Source organism: Rissa tridactyla, chromosome 2 (assembly GCF_028500815.1).
Source record: "Rissa tridactyla isolate bRisTri1 chromosome 2, bRisTri1.patW.cur.20221130, whole genome shotgun sequence".
Lineage (NCBI taxonomy): Eukaryota > Metazoa > Chordata > Aves > Charadriiformes > Laridae > Rissa > Rissa tridactyla.
The window spans coordinates 81,091,448-81,106,124 of NC_071467.1; the positions used below are offsets into that span (position 1 = coordinate 81,091,448).

Genomic DNA, 14,677 nt, shown 5'->3' on the forward strand with positions numbered 1-14,677 from the left:
GCGCGACCCTCGCTCCCCTCAGGCAGGCGGGGGCAGGGGAAGGCTTTTCCCGGCGGTGGGCTTCGGGCCCCGTGGAGCGGCAGGGAGGGTGGGGGGTCCTTAACGGGGCGTTAGCCGAGGTGTTCTTGTGAGGAGCGGCTGAGAGAGCTGGGGCTGTGTCAGCCTGGAGAAAAGGAGGCTGAGGGGAGGCTTATCACTCCCTACAACTGCCTGAAAGGAGGGTGTAGAGAGGTGGGGGTCCGTCTCTTCTCCCAAGTAACAGGTGACAGAACAAGAGGAAACGGCCTCAAGTTGCGCCAGGGGAGGCTTAGGATGGGTATTTGGAAAAATTTCCTCACAGCAAGTGTTATCAAGCATTGGAACAGGCTGCCCAGGGAAGTGGTGGAATCACCATCCCTGCAGGTATTTAAAAGACGGGTAGACGTGGTGCTGAGCACCATGGTTTAGTGATGGTTTTGTCAGTGTTAGGTTGACAGTTGGACTCAGTGATCTGAAAGGTCCCTTCCAACCTATGCAATTCTATGATTCTATGTCTGACACATCTGGTCAAACACCCAAAATAAATAAATGGTGAAGGTTTGCCAATGCAGCCGCTTCATTTTTCAAAGCCTCTGCCTGAGTCCTGGACAAGGGAATGTGTTTGTGGCTCTGAGCTGGCTTGCAGGGGGGTCCTCACTGGCCGGGAGCACAGGTTGCTTTCTGACCCACAGCCTTGACAGATGGAGAGGCTCTGTGTCGGGGTTGTGAGGAAAGCAGAGACAGAAAACGCTTTCTGAACCTGTCGTAGAAGTTTCTCAACATTTTCAAACTCACAGCAGGGGGGTGGCGGGTTTTGCTGTAATTGAGTTTCTCTGGGGCATTTAGGTTTGGGGTGTCACCCTCACCTTGCCACCTTCAAGGAGGGTTGGCAAATATTTTGGGAAGGTGGAAGCCCTGTGAGGAATCAGATATCTGTATCTCATCCTCGGAGGAGCAGTGGCCAGCGGAGGGGTGGTGGCCAGCCTTCCTCACTGAAAGTCTCCTACACTAAAATGTTGCTGTAAACAAGAGCCATTCCACATGTTTTGGAGAGTCAATAGGAGGTGAACTCTGAAAATCCTTGACAGGCAGATGACGGACAGGCTGTGGGGTGGGGTTGGAGTGGGAGAGCCCCTGATTCCCAGGGTGACTTGGCAAAGTTGGCCTCAGCTGTCACTGGAGGTTTCCTACCTACAGACGGAGTTTGTCTCACCTAGCAGCCCTTATGCTGGTGGACATGCAGAAGCAAACTCAAGCTGTTATGAGCCATACAAGAGTGGCAATGTGCCTTTGTCCTGTAGATCACTTAAAATGCCAGGGGCGTGGTGCCCTGGGGATGACAGAGCAGAGCAGTGCAAAGCAGGAGAGGACAATAAACTGAGAAGAGGGGAGCAGGAGTTGTTTGTGATTGGCTAAGTGTGTCTTTGAATTAACAGCACTAAATCTTCATCATCCTGAGGAAGAACCTCTTCTTCTTCCCTTGGTGAACCGTATGGCCCTGAAGAGGAAATCCTCGAGAGGAAATCCAGAGCTCAGGGCCCTAACCTAACTCATGGCTGCATCTGTGCAAATGCTGTCTGGTTACCTGTCAGGCTGGAGTTGGAAAGCACAAAATACCTTGTTTTCCAAAGAAACTAAACGGAAAGCTCAGGTCTAGGTATGCATCTAATCATCTCCAGAAGGACCAGTGGCTGGTCCATTGGACAGCTTCAGACCATGTCCATGATGCGGAACGTTCAATCTCCAACCAACCAGATTAAAGTTGGACTGAAGTAGCAACCTTCATGTAGATGCAGGGATCTTGGCACCAGCTGCCTTGTTTTAGTTGTTCACTTGCATTGAGCTGCATTGCCTGCCACTTAGACATAGCCTGTCTGTATGCTTATGTGTAAGTCGTAGAAAATCTGCATAGTCAGTCCCTTCCTTTGAAGCAAGTCTCATGGCTTTTGAAGACAAGGCTGGGTATATTTTAAAGCCTTAATTTGATGTTAAATTCTGTCTTCCTGAGACTGTATTTTGTTTTAGGTAACTGATTTGCTGGTAACTAATTTCTTCCTGACAGGACTAGATTTTGTTGGGAGTGAGGTCTTTCCTTCTTGTCATAGGTCTGAGAACAACTTATAGCTGGAAATATGGAAGAACATTGTTTACAACTATGCATCTTTACATATTTTCTCAGTAACGTGTCCCTATTTTATTTCAGTTTAGAGGAATTATTTGTTTAGGGCAAAGAAACATTTAGTGCTGTTCTTGAGTCAGAGAAAAGTAAAAGGGAAGCCCCAAAGCCACTTGTAAATATATGATTTTAACTTGCCGTTTGAAATTTTCAGGTGAGCTGATGTTTGAGGACTACCTCCTCTCATTCCTGGCAAAAACAAGCCACCACGAAATTAAAGCTTCCTGAATCAAAACATTTGAACAGTGAGTATGTGGTTCACAGTACTAATTGTAAAGCATACATAGTGATTAATTACTTTGTCACAAAGTTATGTTCAGTCCTGGAAATACTGAGACACCCTAGTAGTTCAATGAAGTATAAGAGAAGCATATCCATTTGGAGGTTTGTTACGTATTCATAAGGTAGTTGATACTTTTTAACTCCAGTAGATTATGAATGAGGCGCTTTACATCTGTAATTAATTTCCATCTGATCAGTTGCTTGAGAGCTCTGATTAACTTTTTATCTTCCTGCTGCCCAAAGCAATAGTACAAGGTTGTTTTTACTTAAGAGCGGTTTACATTTTACCTCCTAACATGTACTGGAATGTCCTAGGCAAATGTTAACCTAAGCAATGCTCTCTTGAGTCCCGTATATTGAAATCACTAAGCTTATCTAATAAACTGTTAGGCTATGTTTTAAGTTTGTCTGTCTGCTTCCCATTCACATCTTTTGTTTATGGGATGAATGTTCTTGTGTGCTTCTCTTTCAGCCCAGGTCATATTTGCTCCTCGAATTCATTACAGAAACAAAATTGTGTTTGGAACCAAGGAGCAAGGATGGTTTCTCACATCTTGAAGTCAGTAGTTTGCTCAGCTGATGAGCTGAGGAAATGGGTCATTTTAGCTGTCTTGGACAAAAAGCGGTGATTAGTAATCATTTCCTTTCTAGCATATTTTCTGTTACACTACATTTCTTACTCATATACCAAACACTGTCTGTTTGTTTAATGGAATAAAAAAGACACAGAGAGGACATCAGGAAATAATTAATCTCTGTGCTCTTGATAGAAAAATGATCTGGTCCAGGAGTATCTCGAATGGAGGCATCTCACTGGAGAGGTCCATAGGAATCAAGTACAGTGCTGTAATGTGTTACAGTATAAACAATGAAATGTATCACAGAATCACAGAATGGTAGGGGTTGGAAGGGACCTTCAGAGATGATCTAGTCCAACCCCCCCGCCAAAGCAGGTTCATCAAGAGCAGGCTGGACAAGAATGCATTCAGGTGTGTTTTGAATATCTCCAGAGAAGGAGACTCCACAACCTCTCTGGGCAGCCTGACCCAGTGCTCTGCCACCCTCAAAGTAAAGAAGTTTTTCCTCATGTTCAGATGGAATTTCCTGTGTTCCAGTTTGTGTCAGTTGTCCCTTGTCCTGTCACTGGGCACCACTGAAGAGCGTCTGGCCCCATCCTCTTGACACCCACCTTTTTTTATAAGCGTTGATAAGATCCCTTCTCTGTCTTCTCCAGGCTGAACAGACCCAGGTCTCTCAGCCTTTCCTCATAAGAGAGATGCTCCAGTCCCCTGATCATCTTCGTAGCCCTCCCCTGGATTGTCTCCAGAAGTTCCTTGTCTTTCTTTAACTGGGCACAGTACTCCAGTATCAGAAAACTCCTTTGTGCCTAGTAGCAAAATGTGTCTGTAATTGCTACTTAAGCAACAGGGTCAAAGTCTGAAGGTGTCCCCAGTAGCAGATCGTGTCAGGGCAGGTCACATTAGCTTTACTTACACAGAAATCCAACATGCAGATCAGCGCATGGGCTTTAACATGTGTTAGAGACCCAGTCCTTTCCTGAACTGAAAGCAGGCCCCTCACCACAGCTACAAGACGGGAATCTTGAGAGGACCCTGCTATGCTGTTACCTTGCTTCAGAAAGATGCCTCTATTTCCTTGTTGAGGTTGCTGCTAAAGAAAATGAGTCTTGAGTTTGTTTGTTTGGTTTTTTTTTAAAATCACTGTTCTTGGTCTTTTCATCCCCAGTTGGCTCTTTAGCTGTCACCCCTGCTTTTTGTAGCTACTGGCTCTCTTCCAAACCTTATGTTCTATCTAGGAATTTATTTTTTTTGCTTATAGTCTAGCAATTGGGAAGCACTCACTGTATAAGGAATTCAAACTAGTGTATAACACAATTTGTGAGCTAGTCACTCCAGGACAGGTGAACTGGGTTTCCCAGTCTACAGGATGGTCAATGATTCTGGTCTCTGCATGGCCTTGGGCTGTGAGAGGGACAATGACGACTGTCTTTTCTTGTCTGCTGTCTGACACAGTGGAAGGGCATCTCCACAGCCATATTCTGCTTCTATCTTGAGTTATTCCTGAAGCTGCAAAGGCCGCCTCTTGCAGGCACAACTTTTAAGTTGAAACTGAGTTTGAGCTCTTTATACAACAATAATTAAAACAATAAGATTGTCATTTGAAAATGTTGTCAGACTATGACTGAATGTTATTGCAGGAATGCTCAGAATGTGGGTCTTGTGCAGTTAGTGGAAAAATACGCGTTCATATTTAGTATTGAAGAATACAAAGCAAAAATAATCTACCCACTCACTTTTTTAGGGGACTGGCGAGACACAAAGCTCAGTTGTAAGGAATCTTCATGGCCCAGCTGAAGGTCCTCTCCTTTCCCTGGAACCCCAGTTCTGCAGAAAGCCTGTTCCATAGGCCTAGGAAAAAAGTACGCTCAGCCTTTTCTTTTCCTGCAGGGCAAAGGAGAGCCGTACACACGTTTTCTCTTCCTAGTCGTAAACTAAGCCTGTGTCACTGCTGAGTTGTGCAGAAAGCCGCCATCTCAAAGGCTTGGTGGAACTCTCCTTAGGATCCAGGGGCACTGTGTTCTTGCGTGCCTGGCCATGACTTCAAGGCTATTGCACTCTGTAACTGGGAAAGCTACAGAAATGCTGCAGGAAAAGTCTGTATGTTTATATAACGTTTTATTCCGTGAATGGATAGAGCTGAATTGGAAATATCAGAGAACAGCCAAAGGAATCGGGGTTGTCAGTCAGACAAGCATACGACTAATCCAATTCCAATTTAGCTCCAGCTCTGTGTGAAGAATAAAAATGGTCTTTACAATCATACTGTGTCCCTTCCCTAAGGCTGGTCTGCTCTGGCCGCAGCTGGCTTGTCAGGTTAGATGATAAGGACGGTGCCCCTGCAGGAAGCCCATGTCTTTCTTTTTTTGGCTGGCACAAGTGCACTGGCAGCTTCAGGCAAAACTGTTTCACAGCTGATGAAGCGGAAGAAGCTTCCTATTAACGCTTAATAGACCAAGGTATAAAGAATGTTGGATTTCAGTGGCACAAGGAGACCTGGGTCAGTCAGAAGTGCCTGACTCATTTTCCAGGCGAGAATCAAAGTGTTGTCTCTGGTCACCTGCAGCAGGGGACCAGTCCAGGACATATCTTCTGCCACAGGCCACCTAGAAGCATTGTTGGGTATATAGACTGACCATAACAGTGTCTGCTCCACCACTCGCTCAAGCTCATAGACAGGGGTAATCCCAGCTGCATGCACAGTCTGTCCTGGAATTAATTAATAGCCTGATCTGTCTTTTGGGCTTGTGTTCTGGGGTCCAAAACTGTATCTTCTTCTTCTTCTGAGGCAACGTGGGGCATGTGGCTGCAGCAGCTCGGAAAGGAGGGAGTTGGTGGGAGCAGCTGGTCTCAGGCTGCTGGCGGGGAGACGCAGCAATGCCCAAATGCAGCTCCACGCACTGAAGTGATGCTGTGCCATTTCTTAGTGGATTAATCCCAACAGCTCCTCAAGCGTTGGAGTTGCGTAAATGTGAATACGGCATTGCAGGAGGCTAACTGGACCAGCCTCTGCCCAAATTAAAGATTTCTCTCTTTCAAGTGCTTGTAGTGTGGCATCTGCCATCCTGGGGGACCTGAGTGCTTATGAACCTTGTGTGCTACAGAGGGGGTTGCATTGTCCTCACATCAGGCCTGAGGCTCTGGCATTGTTTCATGATCAGAGGGAGGGAAGCTTTCTCGTCATCAAAGCAAACATATACAAATATTGCTTTTCCTCAGCATGGGAGAAATCAAGTCTTTAAACACAGGGGTTTTTTTTTTTGTATTATGTGTAGTGCTTTACATCATTTCTAAATTTAATTTTTTAATGATTATAACATTCAAATGTCTTGAAAGAAATGCAAGTAATAATTTAAAATATTTTCCAAAAATTATTTCTAGTTAATAAATTTAAATGCATTTATGTTCTTAATAAGCTTAGATTTGCCTGGAATTCAGAATTCATGTAATGTACATTTGGCATCTTTGCTCCAAGCATTAGGACATATTAGGACTTTCTGCAACCTGTTTGCTTCTTGCTAAAAAGTATTACTTACAAGTAATATCACCTGCTGTGCTATATATAAAATATAATAAGCACACAACCGTACCAATAATGTCAAGTTACAAAGGTCAATCTTTATGGCTTTGTGTATCATTGAAACAGCAATCAATACTAGACTTCAGCTGCCTGCAGAGATAATTGGTGTAGTTGAACACCATTTAACTAAAACTTGTAGGAGGTGCTGCTGAATTTGTGTTCCAAACTCTCATATTCTATGTCCTTTTATGATGTTGAGCTCAGTAATTAGATTAATTGCTGAGAATATGTTTAAATGTTTCCGAAATATGCTTTTATGAGCTTGCAATATTTCATCCTCTCCAGTTTTCTTTAGAAGGGAGTCAGTCTGTCCTAAGTATCTGTCTTGCCAAATACGGCTTCTGTGTTATTGCAGCAATGATAAAAATAGCCTCTGTACAGCACCTATAGTAGATAATGAGAAATCTAATGTATTTGTGAAAAGACAGTAATATGCAAGGGCATAAGCATTATTTATTAGTGCTTGTATGACTGAAAGTGCTACAGTATATGCATGCTTAAAACCACTATTCCCAGAGTACTCTAGAATTTAAAAGTAGTAGTAAGTTTTATCTTTAAAATGTACAGTACCACTTTTTGGCATCTTAAGACATTGCTGCTGTCTGGCCATCTAACTATAATATTTGATAAAATTCACTTATTTTAGAGGAATAAGATTTGCTCCTAACTTCTTTTTACCCACTGGGAGCTTTTAAGAAGTATTTGCTTTTCGGAATGAGCATTCTGTACTTTTATGATAAGGATGTTATTCAAGAGTATAGAGGACACAAGGAAATGTTAAGATGCCAGGGCAGCCAATTTATGAAACTATACAGAAACACTTTTCAACACTTTCCTTGCCCTTGCTGCCTGGCAGACCCAAAGTGCCTTAGAAATCTGAGTTGCCCTCTTGATCTATGCTGCAATACCAGAATTACCAAGGGCAAGAAACGCCCCTATTTTACGTATGGGCAAACCAGAGGGAAACGAATGGCTTGTGCAGGTTAGGCAGGGGAACACGTATCCCAGACCTGCAAGTGACCCTTTTGCATCTTCTGATTTATTCAAGTTTTTCTGCTGAACCTAAATGAAAAATAAAGAAAAAAAAGAAAAAAATTGGTCCACAGACAGGGAACCTAATCTGCCTCGTTAGCTTATAAGTATTTAGAGAACAATCAGAACTTTAAAGCCAAATATGGTCTGTTATTTGTGTGTGGATAATGTCCTTATCCAAGGCCTCAGACATTTATTGTTCTTTTATAGATAAAGTTGTATCATTGTCTTCTCTTACAAAGAACTAAGAGAAGAAAAAAAGAGCCATCTTCATCTGAAAGTTGAAAATATTTCCTCCAAGGCCTGGATGTTTTAGATTCTTAAAAAAAAAAAGCAACCTATGTAATTGATAGAAGAATGTAAGCTGCTCTCATAACCTAATTATTATCGTCCATGACTTTTCAAAATGCTTACCCCTGCAAAATGGATTGTCCCTTGATCATTTCTCTCTGTCCCTGCAAGATGTTCATCTCTTCTAATAAGGGGTGGATAGATACTGGATAATTGAAGGAAGTCTGTTCAATTTTCATTCCCTGGTTAGAGAGACAAAGTCAATATTGGCCTATCCAAACAAAGGCAGTTGGTGGATTGACGAAAAATAAATGGTAAAAATCTAAAAGCTATTCAACTCCAATAAAAAAAATCCTCTTTTTATACAATTTCTAACATTCAAAAAGACAGGATGGTCAGGTCCTCTGAAAAAGGAAGCAGTGATGGAAAGATGAAAGAGAATTCAATTTGCATGGCCCTTTAATATTGGAATTGCTGATAAATTTCAGCAGAAGATCTCTTAGTGATAAAATTCATTTTTTTTGATCAAATGCATTCCCACATATAAAGATGAGTTTGAGGTTTAAAAAAATCTCAAGTACTTTCTTGCACTTACATTCAAATCCGGCACCTGTAAGCCTGTTAAAGGAGTATAGAAATCTTTTATTTCACAAAGGTTGCTGAATAACATAACTATTGGCATTTTTCTTTCTCCCAGAATTTTTGCTGTCATTTTTTTCCTCTAGTTTCAAAGCAATATTACAAAGGGATAGAAGAGACTAGCACAGTACTGGCTATCATTTGCGTGTGGACATGAAATATCTTAGGTGAGATTCTCTCAAAATCCCCCCACTTTCCCTTCTGGAGATTTCATTAGCAGGATTCACATTCTTTTCACCTGTAAAACTACGTGTTTTGAGTTGGGTTATCAAGCTTTTCAATTGTTTGCTTAATTTTCGGCTGCAGTGAAATCAATTTGCTAATCCCCTCAGACTCCAGATTTATAGTTATGGTCTAAGCCAGATGTATTTGTATGTGGATATAGTCAAAGAATTGCTTCTTGCATGCGGGTGGGATGAGACTCTATTAGCTGAACCACAATGTGCTAAGGTAAGCCTGAAAAAAGAGCACTGTAGCATAGATTTTTCTGCCTATAGGAATTCAGATTAACATGTTTTTGTCTTAAATTGCAAGAAAGATGTGTCATATCCAATGGAATAAAACAGAATAGATCTACTTAGTTACTACTGAAAGTAAAAATTGTGTGTTGAATGGACTCCGTACTAAAACTGTCTAACAAGCGTGTTGTCTCAGTTGGTGATGAACCACAAGGAATTCGGTGTGGACAAGCTCCAGACTCACCAATGTATTCAGCAGCTGATCACCAAATTTTCCTTTCCTTTCTAGAAAAGAGCCTTCCAGCAATAAATAAATACTTTGAGAAGAACTGCATTACACCTGGGGCAGTCTTGAACAAAGACTGGTTTGATGTATAAAATCCTGTAGCGGTAATCCGTCTCCCTCACATCCAAACCACATCACAGTCACTGTTTAAAGTACTACAATATGCCGTAAACTCTGTGAATCAGGGCTCCTCCAACTAGAATTAACAAGATTGAGCTGCCAAGGCCTAGGCTAGAAGAGGGTGGTTCAAGCTGCCCCAGTCCTGCAGGTATGAGGGAGGAAGAAAGAGGGAGAGACCTGTTGTCCTGTTTTGATCATGCACTGCTCTTTCTGACGTCTCAGCATCTCTTAGCAGACTGGACAGGGCTTTTGCCTGTGAAAGTGAAGCACGGACTTTTCTCCGTCTTCCATCCAGCAGCCATGCTATGGATTGGTGGGAAAAGCGGGCAGAAGAAGGTAATAGAGACACCACATGTGTCGGAGTGGGCTCGGTGTATTTTGGAAAACCCTTGTTATGGAAGGGGGCTGGGGCTGGCCCTCTCTTGCAGCTTGGCACCTGGATCAGGCTGGTCAGATGCATCCCACCCTGTGACACCAGGGAGCTGCAGAGAGATCAAGCACTCTGCTCTGGTTGCAGGGGGACTGGGATCTGCTGGAAGTGGTGTGCGGGGAGCAAGCAGGGAGTCAAAGCGAGCATCACACTTGGAGCAGGACTTGTCAGGTCAGTGGCAATGGCAGCAGAGGGCTAACCTCATCTTCTGCCTGTGCGGGTGGAGCTCGGTGGTGAAGGCAGCCCGTGCTGTGCTTCTTTGCTTCAGCTTTAGGAGGTATTGGTCTAACGGGCTGTGAACTTACGGCATGACACCAGGATAAATCTTTGATTTTCCCCAAAGGCTCTGTCCTTTACTGGATGTTACAGAGTTGCTTCTCAGTGTCTGTGAGCTGAACCTGAGTAGATGATGAGGCCTAAGGCATGAAGCTTTGAAAGGCTGATAGGGCAGAGGAGCAGCAGCATCTTGCAGGGATGCAGGGGAAGTCAGTCATTTGTGGACATCTGTCCAAGAACATGTGAAAGCGTGTGCAGTGAGTCAGGCTTGCTTTGGTGGTGGCTAATGGCTTGGGACTTTGCTGTTTAAGACCGACCCTGCTAAGAAGAATAGATGTAAATTTTCTGAAGGAAGGTGTGGTGTTTGTTGTAGTCTGCAGTTTAAAGTGGTAGAGTTTTGTTGGTCGAGGGAAGTTTTCCTTGTTTATTAAAGGACAGGAAAAGACTCCATGTAAAAGGTTACCTGTTTTGAAATACAGATTCTGTGAGGATATCTGCCCTCAATCTCTTGATGAAGGAGCTGTACGGCACTGCAGTGGTGGCTGTAAGGAGTAGCCATGAGTGTCTGCACCTAGCAAGGATGGCTGTTGATCAGCACAGGTAGCAGATGTCCCAGGCACCGCCATTTAGTGCCTGAATCGGCCTGAACGGACCCTTCTCTTCCCAGACAGAGTAAATGGTGGAATCCTCAAACCCAAATATCTATCAAAGGCAACAGATTTACCTCCCCTTCACCTGACATCTGCTGAGTCTGATCTCCCTCAGGGTGGTCCCACCAGAAAGGGGAATGCCTTTCCAGCTACTAGAACAGAGTCCAGCTACTCTGAACAGAGGCAGACTAGGTCAGGACTTTTGCCAATGCACTCTGAAGGATGTCCATCTCATCTGCTGTTTTCAGGTTTTCCCAAGTTTGTGTTTTCTCAATAAAATTTGGTTTTCTTGCAAGCAGGAAGCGATTAATCATTTTTGAATGCCCAGACATTTGGTTTATCAGATGCTGTTATGATCCCCAAATGCTTAACTGCTGATCTTTGGACTACTCAGAAGATTTTCTGAGATTTTTTTTATCCTCTGGCAAAAATTACTTGAAGATGGTCAGATGGCTTAAAGAGTGCCAGGCAAGGACAAATGGATGGACTGGCAAACGGCAGAGTGACAGGCTGCCTCATGTGCTTAGGAAACACTTGTTCATGCTAAATATGACCTGTAACAACTGTGCCTTTGTTTGATTGGTCCATAAAATGGAAAAAAGAGATAAAGTGTCTATTTTTTTTTCATTTTTATCAGATATTTTATGTCTACTTATTAACCTACGCAAAAGCCATTGGAAAATTTAGGTTGGGTTTTTATAAAGGTGTAATGGATGCCTATGACCTATTAATGCAGATAAAAGGCATGTCTCTAAGACCTATTAGTGCAGATAAAAGCCATTTAGGAAAAAAAACCCATGAGCATTGTTTGGCTGACATGAAGCCCTGGGAATACAAAGTTAGAATTAGTGCTATTTGTCTAAAGATTAATCTCCCTGTTGAGTTTAAGCATTCTTTGATTCACAGCACGCCAGCTGCCCAAACGCTTGCTTTTAGCTCAGAGTTTTGGTGGTGGAAGATGTTATAAATACCATGAGGTAATTTACCAGCCCTGTCATGGGAGCTTCCAGCTCTGGGTAAAGCTGGTGGGGTTTCAAACATCCTTTGGGCAAAGCGACTAGGTTCTGCTAAATACAGCGTTGAAACAGTGTGAGTAAAGCACAGCCTTTAATGTTGTAGAGTGCTGTGCTTATATATGTTGACAAAGTTCATTGAATCTTAATTATTTATATAGCTCCAGAATGTGAAGTGCTTCGCTTTTGCAAAAATAATTGCTTTTGTAGTGTGAGAGCGATCACATCGTTGTGCTGATAGTAAGTCTCTGTGACAAATTAAGACCTGTCACCAACAAGTCAGCAATTGCTGCTTGGTTCCACTGGGGGGTATCTCAGTTTTTGTACTCACCTTTTAAGTTTTAGCATAGATAAAACACTCTTTATGTTATATTATGCATTTTTTGTAATGCATGCAACGTTTTAATTATTCACTTTATCGTTACCATGCTACAGTCACATCTGTGTGCGTGAATTAGCATGAGTGGAGGAGACAAATGCAGTGCTGTGAGATTCCTCTTGTCACTGTGTTAGTGTCCTGCTGCTGGTGGGTTCTGTGGCATCAGTGGGAAGCAGGATGAGCAGAACGGGTGTTTCTTCTGGTGCTACTTTGCATAGATTTGCTAGGCTTTGAGCATTTCTCCTGGGCACGGAAATAAGGACTAAATTGGGCAAAGGGGTGTTCTGCGCTATGAAACATCAGTTCCTTGCTATGTTTGATAACTCTAATATGACAGAAAAATCCCTCTGGTATCTTTGTGCTGAGATTTTAGGTTGATGAGAAGCAGTAATGTGCAATGTTAAATTTGGGGCTGATCACTTGCTTATAGTGGTCAGATGTCCAGAATCTGCTTTCGGATTCTGGCTGATGATACGGTTCAGTGCAGACTAGTTTAGCTATTGTGAGGAAAATCCATAATTATGAAGCTTTGGTATTTGTGTGTGTATAGGCAATTCTCAGAAGGACTTGCTGCTTGACTGCGCAACTTGCCTTTTGAGGACTGATCAAATATTAAACTTTTAAAATGATTGATCCCAAACCATTTATGTACAGAACACATTATCACTGAGGTCATTTGAGATACAGGTCTACAAGTGCTCTGAAGAGGTGGAGTTAAGTCATATTTTCTGAGTTTTTGCTTCTTACAGCTCCTCTTACCACCCTAACCATTCTTCAGAAACAGATCTTTATTTTGTCATTCTATCAAGCAGTATTTTTGTAAAAAGCTAACATGTATTTCAGATTTTCTTTTCAAGAGCAAATCAGTTGAAGCTGTTAACCAGTTCTCCATTAACTGACTGTAAACTCTTGGTTTTGTATTGAGCACAGAAGTATTTACTAACATATGCCAAACCACTCCATCTGATGGGATTCCCACTTCTTCCAGATGGGGACACAGAACTGGTTAGGTTGTTCAGGGATGCCAGATTTCATGAAAAAGTCTTTATTAATTCTCCATGTCATATTCTCCAGGTCATATCACAATTCATTGAACAAATCTTCATACTTCTTCCTAACATTTCATTATCCCTCATGCACATCTGGACATCTCTGGAATGCAGGAGTAAACAAAAAAAAGCCCAGAATATTTTATTTTTATTATTACATATGTATTTAACTGAATTCCTTCTGGTCTTTAAGCAATAGCACAGGTTAACTGTGGTTTCTGCTCAACTGTTAAATGATAAAATACAGATGAAGATGTTTACATGTTTTCCCCTGAGGGATGCTTTTACTTCGTTAACATTAAGGTTTGATTCTGCTGTGATCAGCAGTTACCTTGATTGTGTCAGCATTTTTACAGCATAACCAGGTACAAAGTATTTTAAAATTAACTTCTCTTTTCATTATTAAATTTGTCTCACGTCTAGGACAAACCTCATTTGTTGAAGGATAAATACCTTTCTAAGTTTGCTACTGTAGCATCTGGGAAATTCTGTGATAGCTGTTCTCCCACTTCACTTGGTAGCAATCTTCCAATTTTGGTTGCAAACCCAGCTATGACTGCAGGCTAAACCTCTTGTGGCTGTCTGGACCAAAGATGGTAATCTTTCCAGGATATGGGTAAACGCAAGAGGTGTGGTCCTTCTAGTCCATGACATTGTTCATTCAACCAGGAAAACACCATGGGCTGTTCAAACTGCCATGAGGACATTTGACCTGGAACTGTCCTTCAAGTGCTGAAGCTGTTCCAAATTTTTCTTCTATCTAGTTCTTGCTGGCAAAGTGTCAGAAAGCACTGCATTTTTCGGCCACTTTTGCGGTAAAGCAGGCAATACTTTTTGTTTAAAGGAAGTGGAGTCCAGTGGACAGGACGCAGAGGTACTCCCCAAAGGTGGGGTCCCCTCTAGTTTCTGAAAATGGAGGTCCTTCTTTGCGGTTACAGAATTGGCTCCCAAAACTCATGAGTTAGTGGAAACTTGGTCTGACTGAGGTCTGGAACCGTTTTGTACTGTACAAAGAGGGTCCATTGGTTTGGTCACCTACCATTTCTCAGGGCAAGCATGTCATGCTTCCAGAGCAAACAGGTACGGGATTTGGGGGAGAACATTCAATACCTATCTCAGGTTTAATGCAGATATGTGCAATGCAACCTCGGATACACAGCAAAGGGACTGAAGCAGCTAAATTCAGGGTAGATGGGGGAGTGCAACTGCGTACTTCTTTGCCAATTTTATTTCAGCCTGAGGCCATCCTGTACACAGGGAGCTTCAGCCGGTCAGACATAGTGTTCCTCTGCCGGCTGCAGTTTGTGCAGCAGCATTTTAGATTTCTTATCTGACTTGTGAGAACAGGCCACCTGCGCCCTTTTTCAGCACCTGGTTCTAGTTCGGCAGATCCCTCGTTGCAAGTTGGCATCCACCAAGA

The 14,677-nt window shown here is 42.6% G+C and overlaps 1 long non-coding RNA gene across 2 annotated transcripts in view; it reads left to right on the forward strand.

Moving 5' to 3' along the window:
- LOC128906177 (uncharacterized) overlaps positions 1–14,677 on the forward strand; it is a 134,080-nt gene that overhangs the window by 176 nt on the left and 119,227 nt on the right. For both annotated transcript variants that reach the window (XR_008465087.1, XR_008465088.1), the window contains exon 2: positions 2,349–2,439. This is a non-coding gene — a long non-coding RNA (uncharacterized LOC128906177). The remainder of the gene's footprint in view (positions 1–2,348; positions 2,440–14,677) is intronic.